The sequence below is a fragment of the Diorhabda carinulata genome, chromosome 3, assembly GCF_026250575.1.
Source record: "Diorhabda carinulata isolate Delta chromosome 3, icDioCari1.1, whole genome shotgun sequence".
In the NCBI taxonomy this organism is placed as follows: domain Eukaryota; kingdom Metazoa; phylum Arthropoda; class Insecta; order Coleoptera; family Chrysomelidae; genus Diorhabda; species Diorhabda carinulata.
In genome coordinates, this window is record NC_079462.1 from 9,685,297 (window position 1) to 9,698,924 (window position 13,628).

The 13,628-nt window shown below is 31.8% G+C and overlaps 1 long non-coding RNA gene across 2 annotated transcripts in view; it reads left to right on the forward strand.

The window, feature by feature from the left end:
* Window positions 1-13,628, forward strand: part of LOC130891018 (uncharacterized) — a 252,160-nt gene that overhangs the window by 138,533 nt on the left and 99,999 nt on the right. For both annotated transcript variants that reach the window (XR_009058818.1, XR_009058817.1), the window contains one exon: window positions 2,798-2,934. This is a non-coding gene — a long non-coding RNA (uncharacterized LOC130891018). The remainder of the gene's footprint in view (window positions 1-2,797; window positions 2,935-13,628) is intronic.

Genomic DNA, 13,628 nt, shown 5'->3' on the forward strand with positions numbered 1-13,628 from the left:
AACGGATTTTCTTGAAGGAATATCAAGAAATAAAAATGTAACAGTTTATCGGAGAAACGAATTGACATGAGAAAGCTCATTATTTTGATAAAACAATCTTATAATTGCGTAAAAAAATGACACGTTACGGCAATTTTTTTAACGCAAAACGGTGAAAAAATGCACCGCTACGGTACTTTTTTCACTCTTTTAGACCGATTCAGAAATAAAATTCTTTATGAATGCAAATGAATGAAAACAAAACGGACGTAGAAAAAATTATAAAGCACATTATTATAAAAGACTACTTTTAATCCCAACCAGTTGACTATATACTAAAAATACATGCCTTTTTTGTTTGTTGTTGCTATAACATATTTTGATGAATTGTTGCTTGAATAAACGATAATTTGTATTTTTATAAGCGTGTGAAACAAAAAAACTCTTATCTAAATTACTTAACATACTTAGCAGTTTTTGTTATTTTATCTATCTAATATAAAGGGTTACCTTGAAGTTTTCACTTTTAGAATATTTCAGTATTGTAAGGATTTTGTTACGACAGAGATTGGTGTAAAGTAAATAATGCACCGCAGGATATATCAGATATGAAGCGGTATTTACATTAGTATGACGTGTAGTGAATAGAATGTCAATTTCATTTGACTTTCGACCTTTATGGAAAATTCAAAGATATATAATGTCTAGTCACCCTTGTTTTTAAAGGGGTAAGTCTTTGGGATGGTTTCAATTAAATTACAGCAACCCTCTAGCGAAGACGAATACAATCACTAAACTCTCAAATCTTTTAACTACGATCGCAAAACTAGCAAATACTTTGGATTAATCAGGCGAAACCGAAATATATTTCATGTATCAAGTGTTTTGCAATAAAACATACGAAAAAGTTTTATAATATTTTATTATTTATTCAAAACGTTGTTGATTCTTTTTCAATCAGTTTCAGAGTCTGATCTCTAACATTTCGAGAAATATTCGCCTGTAGTTCTTCATAAATAGCTCTTATTACTTTTAATTCTCTTAGAATGATCCAAATCTCGAGGCAGTACTATATAAAGAATCCATTTAAGATGCCTCCATAGTCAGACATCTAGGAGCTAACTTGGGCGAACGAATGATCATTCTATTGTTCCTCTTCGTTCTATTCAGCCAGGAAATCTATCTGCTTAACTGAAATGGAAATAAGAAATAGGGTTCCATTTTATTGGAAATATACGGATTTCAAAAAACTTCTTCAAAAATATATTTTTGAAGAAGAAAATTGTTCAGCTTCATTACTTTGTATGTTCCGAAAAATAAATCGCTAAATCACTCAAATTCATGCTATTGTACATATATATCTAATTTTTTTTATTTCTTAGACCTTTTGACATGAGTATTCTGATAAATGGTCTGTTTTAATTATTAATGGCTTTTTTGTTGATAATATTTTTGATGTTTCGACCTACTTTTGGTCTTTATCAAATCTGGCATTGACTTGATTTTATATCAAGTATAGATCGTCTATCACGTTATGATACAGAAGCTTAACTCAAATTATTCAACGTAAACCAAATTGTTTACGTGTTTCCTTCGTTATTAAGTACTCGTTTATATATATTTGAATCAATTCTGAAAAATTTCTCTTCCGTGGTATTTGACTATGTTTCAAGGATTTTTGAATTCTGATGACTAAATATATGATCGATTTTGAATTTCATATTTTACATTCTTTCCTTCGTTTTACTTCGTATTTGTTTGTTTGTTAGTGAAACCCCAATCTCGGGACACAATTGGTTGGAATTAAGAGGTATTTAAACGTCAAATCCTGTCGCAAACTTAGAATTGACTTAAAATGGATATATTTTTTTCCTAATACTCATTTCCATAAAAAAAATTCATTTTAAACAAAATCACGTATGATTTTCAGATAAAAATCAATATTTTTGTACAAATACCTACTTTGTGATTTTATATAAAGCTTTTTACACATATAAAATATTTATGATCGATTCCACTAAATTTGATTAACTTTCATTTGGCTACAAAACAATATTCCACAATAATAGCATACAATTTTTCATACCTGCCTGTTTTGTCGTTAATTCTAATATGCTGGAGTCCTAATTAAATTTAGTTTATAGTAAATAACAATCAAAACATCCAAGATGTTTTCCATGTAAGCGACGAACGCTTGTATAACCAACATTGAAGGAACTGATCCGTTCTAAGTACTTCGACAAGATGCTTCGGTAAGTGTCAATAACGAAGCAGACTGATCATTTTTATACAGAATTACAGGTTGGGAAGTAGATTAATTCCTTGAACAGTAAATATATTTGTATTTTGACTGATAAATAAGTCAGAATGTAACAATCTACAAGGCAAATTTACTTTATTGAATTGATGAAATAGAAACATGTATTTTAAATAATTATGTTTGTAGGCTGTTATTTAATTGTATTTTTAATTAATTTGGTATTTTATTTAAAAGATATCAAAACTCGAGACATGTTCAAGCTCTTATTGATTCTCAGGATTTTTCAGAAAATTACAAAATACACTTAAAAACAATTACAAAAATTGGTATAATCTCTCAATATATAAACTTTCAATTCTCGGTAAGTCATTTTTTCATTTATTCCAAATTGAATATGAAAATTCATCATCACAAAAAGCAGTTATTTTATTGTATAAAAAACAATCAAAACTTAATGTCAAAATTGTAGTGTGAACTTCTTGAATATATCGTTTCCATTATTTTTCATAAACCCGATCTCTTTTTCAAATAAAATCTAATAACAATATTTTTTTTCAGATGGATAGAATGACGAACATATTGAATGGGATTAGAGAATGGTCGTTACGTTATCCAACATGCAGTAAATATTCCGTAAAAAGCACTTTATCAAATCTTCCAAACATAACTTCGAAGTCAAGGAGATACTTGATAACGTAAGTAGAAATGGAACGACTCACACCGAAGCTGTCGTCTTTAATCCTTCTTCAACCCTTCCCCTTTACTAAGTGAAATATCCTGTTGTCCAAAAATATATCAGGGGAGTAGAAGAGATGGATAGAGCCGAGTGTCCGGAAAGGCGATTTCTTCCAGACCCTTGTCATTCTCACGCCCGGTGTATTTCGACAACTGGACGGAGAACTGATAAGGGCTTGTGGGAAACCGAACTACAACAAACCATGCGATAATATCAAGAGAGACAGACTATTTATTATACGTGTATGAGTATATTAAATTTGTATTATACGGTTCCGTATTGCATATTTTATGATATACAAAATGTTTCATTGAGAGCAAAAATGTTATCTGATAACACAGAACAGTTCTTCTGCGCTTGTTCCCGATACTCCATCCTGAAGGTCATTCTACAATAATGATTCCAGAACTTTAAAATGTGTAATAAAAAACTGCAATTTCTTCCGCTGCATCTACTTCAACTATATAGTATATCTTATATTGTGTTGAGATTAGAAGGTACAAGTTTTGTCCAAAATCCGATCGGATCCGAACTCGGATTACGGACAGGTACGTCCGATATCGGAAATGCGGAACGGAAAATGTCTGTACATTACCCTCGTGTTTTCGAACCAAGATGCAGCTAAAATATTATCATGTCTCTCCAAGGAAAAAAGCGACACTTGCTAGCATTTTTGTTATATATACAAATGCGAAGAAGAACAAAACAGTAGTGGATACATTCTCTGGGGCATTTTATGGATTGTATGATAAATTGCGATAGGTCCATGAAATTTTCTCCAATTATCTACTTTTGTATGACCACAAGTAGTTTTGATTTTTTGCTGTGTCGCTTAGTAGATACAATTAGACGTCAAGACACGAATATGAGGTTGTGCATTCTACCAATTGAAATGTGTTATTTTTGTATTCTTCTAAAGTTTTATCCCATAAACATATTTTATGTTACACCATTTATATAAATGTCAAAAATAACAATACGTCCTTTTTTCACTTCATGCTTACTGCGTCTAGAAAGCAGAAAATAATGAAACATTAAGACCCGATCTAGTGAACGCTCTGATGTGGCAGCATATTCGGAGTCGGATGTGCCCGATGTGTTGACAAACAGCGATTAACCAAATCTAAAATCATTATTTACGAAAATAGTCTCACACTAATCACGAATTGTCCTGCCCGGAGTTGATCAATTGTCGACTATAAATATATATTTCTTCAGAATAATTTCTTGATTAGCATCTAGCTAATTCTGCAATTTAGAAATTCCAAGATATTGCAGAGACGAAAATAGAAGAAATCGTGATTAAAACTATTTCTGTACATTTTTATGATACGTTTGTTGATAATATTAGCAAAATTTCAAAATATAAGATTAGAACACTAAAATACGGACTAAATATTAGCATTTCTTCCAATTGGAGAGGTTTGACTGTTTTAAGCAACCGAAACTTCCCTCAAAACTATTTGGTAGTTTTAAGTCTGACGCATTAAAAATTTTTGGTTCTGGACTGGTAAAATCGTTGTGACAAATTTCTAAGTACTAAATTTTATTTCTAGATATCACTTCTTTAGACTTTGCGGGTGAATATTTCGAAAAAATGCAAAAATAAACATTTCTTGCATTATTGTTGTATAAAAAATATTTAAATTAAAATTCCAGCCAATTCTCGTATATTTCTTCTCAAATTTGCAAAGTAATTCTTCAATAATCTATATTCATAGAATAATAATATATTCATTATAACATTTTGTCGATTATATTGTAATATAACTACAATTTATTGCTTCCTCAAGTAAGAATAGAACGACCACTTCACATGTTTGTATTTCTGTACTAGTATGTTCACAATATAAATTTTTGTCATTATCAGTATCTATTATGTAAATCATATTTAATGAATAGTAAATGACTTATCGGTATATAAGCCAATAATTCTATTTCTTGGTGCATTTAAAATAAAGTCTGATTTTAAAAAAAATTCCATATCTTTTTTCTCTTCTTATATCGAAAACTTAGGAGCTTTTATAGATCCTGTACAAACAATAAAAAATTACCTAATAATTAAGAAAGTACAGTTCTGGAAAGCGTAGCAGAGAAAAAAGAGAATGTTCAAAGACGGAATCATCAAAACCCGTACCTAGATAATGACCAACCCTGTTACATTTCTCAGGACGTCAGATCAGAAAAGTTTAGCTTTGAAAAAAACTTCACCTTAATAATAAACTGTAAAAGCAAGTGGGATCAAAACACTATACAAGAAATGAACAGAAATGTCAATGAATGGTATACGGATGGATCACAAACAGTAGATGGAATTGGAAAAGATAGTACAGGCCCAGAACCAAACACCCTGAAAGTCTTGGCAGCGCACCAAGCATTTTTTAAGCAGAAGTTTATGTAATTGAAAAATGTGTTCGGTTCAATCTAGAGAACTATCGGAAACAGAATATCATTATGTCCGATAGTAAAGCAGTCATTAGAGCTTTAAGCTTCAATATAATAAAATACAAACTGCGAAGGGAAATGAAATAGCTGATAAGCTCGCTAAAGAGGGGACAGACTTTCATCGGACTTGAGCCCTTCTGTGCTACAGAGCAATGGACAGGAAGGGAGATAGGAGCAAAACCAACTTACAAGGGCTGAGACAGGCAAAGACTCTTCTGGGAAACTATAACCAGAGTAGATCTGCAGAATGTATCAACCTAAGTAAGAAAAATCTACGAATACTAATATTAGCTCTATCAAGGCACTGTCGCCTCAAAAAACACCTGAAGACGCTAGGCCCAACAGATAACGCGACGTGTAGGTTTTATTGCACAAAGGACGAAGCCTCTGTCCACATTCTCTCGAAGTGTGAAACACTAAGGAACTCCAGAGCACAGCACCCGGGAGCGTATGAAATAGAAGACGAAGATCTCTGGCAATTAAAGCCATCCCACATTCTAGACTTTAAAAGGAGTGGGATTAATGGATCGGCTGTAAACACTGGGGCCTTCAGTATCGCATCAAGAAAGGGGGACATAATAAATCTTCTGGGTCGCAGTGTATACGAGACCCCAAATCCATACATATATACATACAAGTACAGTAACATCAAAAATTTGGTGAGCTTGGAAACCTTTTATAATTTTGTTAAGAGATACTAAAAGCTTTCTTGGCTCTCGCTCCACTCTGTATAACAAGGATAGACACTACCCAAGATAGAAATGAGTTCGATTTTTTATCTAGCACTCAATTTGTGTTCACGGTTTGCCAGGAGTATTGAAAAGACGCTCTCAACGCACAACTGAAGTGGTGCAAAGTGCTTCTTTTCTTCAATTTTATTTTCTTATTCTTAGGGGCTCCTTTTATCGATATACAGAATTGTAGTTGTAATATTTTCATTTATAAGTTACCCAGAACAATATAAAAAATAAGGCAACATTCTAATCTCATCTGCACGTCACATACCGGTGTACTATAAAAGTATAATTCAGGGTTTAGGTCACATTTTTGCTTTTAATCTTATGTTCTGCGTGTCCTAATGAGAATAGCTCTCGACAATGTATCGGAAATCGTTTATGGTACAGCCGCGGGTAAAACAGCCTCTAAAAAAACTTGGAAATTATATTATAAGTTTGTAAGTTCACCGCTAAAAAGTGTTATGGAATTTTGAAAAACTTGAAAAAATGAAAAAAATTTACAAAACCAACGTGATTTAAGGGTATAACAGAAGTAATTATAGCCTTCTTCTATAATATTTGATATTACAAGTTTCAGTCCATTTACTTTGATAAGGGATGGGGAAAATGGGAACTTTGATATGCAAATTCCCATAATTACTTTAGTTTTTCAAACAGCTCTTTTTCGATTTGATTGTGTAAATCATAATATTATAATTAACAAATTGCAGTATTACTATTTCAGGGGAATACCTCTCGCATTGTTCAAGTCATACCTTACCAACAGAAGTCAGCTTGTAAGGGTTGATACAACGATGTCTTCTTGGAAGCCATTAGAGAAGAGGCTCAGTACTAGGCCCTATTTTGTTTCTTCTGTTTATAAAGGACAGCAACCTTGATCTCACTATACTTCATAGGACTATATCTAGTGACCCTAATAACACTTAAATCATGATGCGATTGTAATCTCTATCTCAACGTTGCTAAAACCAAAATTTTATCATATAAAAATTCATTGCAGCCTTTTTTATTAAGTAACACCACCATTGACGTCGATGAATCAGTAAAATTTTTAGCGCTTGTTAGTTTTAGCTGAGATCAGTTTCCAATGAACTGAACTTATCCATCTCCTTGCTCTTATTGAGTCACATCTCCGATATGCCCTTCTTTTATAGGGTACGTGTGGTGCGACACAATTTGAGCGAATCTTCAAACTACAAAAGAGAGATTTTAGAAATTTACTCGAACTAAATAGTAGGTCTCACTGAAAGGAATTCTTTAAAGGAATAAAAATTCTGACTCTTCCTTGCTTATTCATCTTTGAATCCGTTTGCCTAATTCGTAAGCACTATTCTCCAATCTCAGGAAGGTCGTTGCACGGCTATCCACTTTACAACGCGCAGCACAACCTTTACCTATCTACTCCACGTTCAGAATTAGTTAAGGGCTCAATATTTTACAATTCAAAAATAGACAATCACTTGCCAATTCAAATTAAATCGATATAATCTTTTCCCGCCTTCTACTCTGTAAACGACTTCTATTCTAATAATAATATTTAATGCATGCATACTGGTTTAATTTTTGTTATGGGCTTATATACTAAGTATTACCTATTAGATTACCTATAATTTTGTTATTCATTTTGTTGTTCTTCTGTATATAGAAATTTTATTTTATTTATATATCATTGGAGTCGTACCAAGTCTCACTTGGTTAGATTATCGTTAAGTTTCCCAATCTAGTTGGATTTATTTTTTCGAACTATTCTATTTTCTGAGTTTTTTCGAACGTTGTGACTTGCTTTTTGTCTATTCTTTTGTACTTTCAGATTTGCTCGTTAAAGCTGAAGTCTCTTTTAATGGAAAATATTTTTCGACGCCTCGTTCCTCTACTAACTTTAAGTAAATACTTCAACGACCATAGAGGGAACATAGGCCCGCTCAGCAACTTACCAAGGGGACCACAGTGGGCACATAGTAGTAAAACTAGTAAAACCCCCAAACAATTTTGTTCCAGGAATACATACGTCGTTGTAAAATCAATTTACCTTATTATAATGGCAGCTATGGTTCTTGTGAACATAGTTATCACCTTGGGTTGAGGTTAGCTTTATTCTGTAGCCATAAAAATTCCTGGAAACTAATTTGTTATTACTTATTACGCATTTTTTATTTACTTCTACTCCTATAATCTAATTAAAATTATTAAGCACTTTTCAATAACGTATCTAGTTGGAAAATTGTTGTTTCTACAGTTAACAGAATTGATATTTTGAAGTCATTTCACATTTCAGAGGTAACCTTCGCTCGCAAATGTTACCTAATGCGTCACCCTAGCTGGAAGCCCTCTGAATTATGGTCTAATACCTCCTGGACGTGAAGATATAAGTGCAATAGCGTGTAATTTTATTATTCATAGTTATATTGTCATCGTTAGTATGAAATAATATAAGTATGGGGTAAAATCTCGAACCATAGAGGTATTATATTCGCTTCGATTACTACGGTTGAATACATGTAATTACATTACAGTATGTTTTACAAATAAACAAATATTTATAATAGTATACACTGAAGACAGAAAGTTTCTGGACCAGATGGAAATTTATTAAAACAATAATTAAAAGTAAAATAAATCAAGTCAAAACAAGTTTTATTTCAAAAATATTAAAAGGTAGGATTCTGTGATTAAAACTATGAACATATTTTGTCTCTTTCATTTTATACTGCTACACTTTTTTCCATCAAAGAAACCACTTCCAATAAAAAGTTTTTCTAACACACTTTTTGGTATATTATTCCAATACGTTTGAAGAGCCTTCCAAAGATCATCCAAAGAAGTGGGATTCAATTTTCTATCTTTCCTATCCAGTTCATCCCATAATAATTCTATTAGATTTAGACCCGGAGATTGTGGAGGTCATTATTTTTTAAATAGTTGAGACAAAGCTCAGTGTGCTTTGGGTCATTATCTTGCTGAAACACATACCCACGGCCAATTAGGCGCACCCAGAAGGGTTAGCATGCGTTTTTAATATTTAATGGTAACCATTTATGTCTAGGGTTCCTTTAATTATGTAGAGATCCCCAACTTCATCTATTTTCTGAAAATCTGCGACGAACATAAATTCTTTTCCTCAAACATTTCGAATTTGGACTCATCAGTCGACAGGACTTGTTTCCAGTTTTCTACTGTCTAATTTTTATGTGCAAGGGCCCATTCTAGTCTTTTTTTCTGTTTCCGCGTCGTGTGGTTTCTTTTTTCTCTTCTTTCTCTTTCTTTCTATCTTCTCAGCTTTTCGTAAGTGTTCCTCTACTACACTTACTGATATCTGTTTATCGAGACTTTCATTGAAGCATGATAGGTGCAAGACAACGCGTAATGCAATTCATGGCGCAATATTTCTTGATCAAAAGCATGCACAGATGAAATGTTACATGCAAGATCTCGCACTTACAATATTAACGGTTTGATGTCATTTTTATTGCGTGCACGTTGCAATTCTAGGGAGAAATGAGTTTCTGATCTTCTGATAGTACGTCTATCGTCAAGAATTTCTTAGTTATCTTATGTTTTAGTTTTCTCAGGAGCTTTTTAATTGTTTCTTCATCCATCTCACACAATTTTTGTATGTTTCTCATTTTAGTCTATAATTAAACTCATGTTTGTTCTATCCATCCAGGGCATGGCTAGGTGCTCTTTTATGTCCATCAGACTCCAGAAGCAAGGTAGAGACGATATAATTATTGCTAGTGATGCACTCCCTCCTTTTTTTCTTGTTTACTTCATCTAGTAGTGTTATTTTCATTTCTTAACCGCACACAAATACGAAATAAAATGTGAGGCTGGGAAATTACTTTTACTTATGGAATTTTGAATAGTGGCAACCATGATGTAATGGCAAGAGACTCGCAGAATTGCATGGAATTTATAGCATGGTGCCTCGCATCATGTCAAGCGGTCTTAATTGCAAAAGTGTGTTCTTGCATGAAACAATCAGCTGACAATATGCGCATACCTTTGATGAAGAAATATTGCGTCTTGCATTGCGTTGCACGTTGTATCGCTTCATGTCAAGCGGCCTTTAGCATGTTATGGAAATAATCGTTATGTCATTTATGTTGTAATTTTTCCAAGAAATCATCATTGTATCTGACCATTTTTCATTTTTTGCCTGCCTTTTGTCTTACATACAAATGTGAGACGCATTCATAAACCATTCTGGAGCTATCTATGCTATTTTATAATTGAAACTTTGAACCAAAGTTTATATAGATTATTTATTTGACAAATATCTTTATAGAATTAAAAAGTCAAATTTAAATAATTGAAAATATTGCCACGTCTCGTGGATAAAATTGTATAAACTTGAAACTTACACCACACTTAACGCACTAATTACAACACTACTAGTTTAAAAACTAACATTAATTCCAGAACCTTGTGAAATCTTTTGTCTGGTTATAGTTAACTTTATCCAGGCATATCTAGAATACTAAATCAACGTTTAGGTACCCAAACAGAATAGAATATTCTGTTTGATATGAAAATTCACTTCATTGATTCACGTGATATTATTAAATATTTGTCAAATTTTTTATTGATTCATATAATTTCATCTAAAATCGGGAGAGTATGAAAAATTCAATGCATTGCTTAGAAGGTAGTGAAATAAAGGAAAATGTGAGATACCTTAACGAAAAATCAGAGCTTGATTAGTAATCATTACAAAATATAACGCAATACTAATTTGATTTATTTCAAAAAAGTGATTGTGATTACATTCATTTTAAAAAGAAAGTGTTTTAATGATTAATTTTACCGATTTTCGGGAAGTAATTGAAAATTTCTTTTCAAAAGGAATTAATTACAGTGACATAGCTACTTAATAATTCGTCCACTCAGACAAATGAACCTCGGGACTAATTAAACGAATTTTTCCATTTTAAATAAGGTATACCTTTATTGAAGGAAACTGACGGTGGAATGAAATATATTACTTCAGTAAATAATAAAATAGATTTGGATTTGAAGATAAAAAAGAATAATGGAATATTATAAAGGATTACATAATTTTAAAAAAAAATACGTCAAATACAATATTTTCTTCTGAAGCCTAAGAAAATCTGTCACCTTTATTAACAGTTCCAAGAGATATTGTTAAGAATCCACTAAGGGTAAATGTTCATTTGGTTATAAAAAATTGTTATGATGGAAAAATAATTTTTTAGAATACACCGATTTGTCCACATATAGAAGCAAACTTACTATGCCAACTCTTTGTATGTTACATTCACCAATCTAAGTTAAAAAAAAAGTTTTATGTGGCAAAAAGTTGATCGCAGATAAATGGATTTTCTTCAAATTTGTTTCGGTGACAGGTATACTATTATACATTCTAATGTAATAATAATAAATAAAATAATGTAATAATGTTTTAGGAATGCTTGCAATTTCATATAATTTTACAGATAGATTTAGCAAAATAAAAGAGTGCTACATTTTTGAAAAACGGAGAGTTTCTTTGCGTTGACTGCCACAATATATAAAATAAGAACTGTCATTACTCGTCAATAGTCTCCTAGTAATCCATAAAACATGTGATAGTTGAAGATATAAGTAATTGTTTCATCTATACAAAGAATAAATACCAAAAACCTCAGAGAACGTTATGTCATTACACTGAAATCTGACGCTTTTATCAATTTCGATTGTTCAAATTCTTGTGAAGGCGCGGGTGTCTATTAGAAATACTTTCTTGCTTGAACTTTATCATAGAATAGCTCGACGATGAGCAGTCGTTCATTATTGATATGCAAGTTGTTCTAGAGACTATAACTCGAATCGCGAACTTGTGAATATAAATTAGTATACTGAATAGTGTATTAATTGGATAGCTGCTGAATTTTTGTGTGTACATAAATGCACAAAAAGTGCAATTAAATTTATCCTAGATGTCAGGATAAATAGTAGTTGAATAAAGTAGAAATAATAAAATATTTCTACCAAATAAACATGCTTATCCAATGTCCAGCTGTTTTGGCCATCTAACTGACTCGCACATTTCAATGAAGATAGTACTTATTCAGGTCAAAATGTAGACGTGTACAGTATTTATTGCACCTAACTTTCTTGTACAATAGAGAGATAATGATTAGAAGTTCTGTAAAGTTGATTCCTGGCTTTTTTTTCAATATTTTTTGTACGCTGTTTCATAATCATTTGGAGAACTATTTTTTACAATATATTCTTGTCAAATTCACTTCGGTTTTGTGATCTTGGTTCTCGTAATGTTTTTTAAATAAATGAAACATATTTTCTTCTTTCTCAAATGTTATATACTTTTTACTGTGTAGGTTGTTGTCTTTTTCCATGTCCGGTATTCGCTCCGAGTTGACTGCAGCGCCACAGTAAATATGAACTACGGGAGGCTGTCAGAGCATGTTTTATTACGTTTTTCAATAGTAAACGGAAAAATATTGGAAAAATGTATAATAAATAGTAATAAATTAGTCGTCAAATATAATGTGATAATTTAATACTTACTACAATTTTAGAATTATCTTGAACAAGCCAAAAAATAAGTAAGTATAATGATAAAATTTATAACAGAATGCAGTAAACGTATATAAGAACATGATGCCACCAAAGTACATTGGATTACATGAACCTCAGAACGTTTCAGTAACTGAATTTGAAGTCAATTCTCCGTTGACCCAAATAGAATTGAATTTAGAAAAAGAAGTATGTACTGCGTGGGTAAATTATTTTTAAATTTTTTGCGAGTATTTTATTTATGAAAGTGAGTACGACCTGGATACAAACGTCCGAGAGTTTTATTTGAAAAACGTGCAATTATCTGCACATGAAATAATTAATTTATCTTGTGAAACTGTTAAGTAGTCTTCTTGTGACAACTAGTTTCAAGATAGACGCTTAAGAATTTCTGCAAGTTCTAACGTTCATAATATAAAAGTTTTATGCAGGAAACCAGTTGAAAGTTTGGTTTCAGACATGCTAAATCCTAGTAAAATTGACAGCAGCTCAAATAGATACGGTTTAAAAATGGAAAATTATATCAAAGATAAAGATTTACAATACTCCGAATTATTATTTTTGATAACAATAAGATTTTGGTACTACTCACTTGAACCTTTTAACTGCAGCTATCCACCGATTCCGTCGATTTATTTTCCATGTAGCGGTTGGAAATTTATAAAATTTGCACTTTTTCTGCTAATATTTTTACAATTCAATACACAACAACTCTGGTGACCCATTTTTATTTAATTTATCATAATTAAAAAAAAAAACAAAAAGTTTAACGTGTATTTGTTTATAATTTCGGTTATAATAGCCTCCCGTAATGCTCAAAGTGAACACTGCGAACGCTTCAGTCAATTTAATTTCCCCTACCATGCATTCCCTCAGAGCGAATAAAGTGATATCGTTTATCCTTTTTATTACTGTTGAAATGTCGTTGACGTGA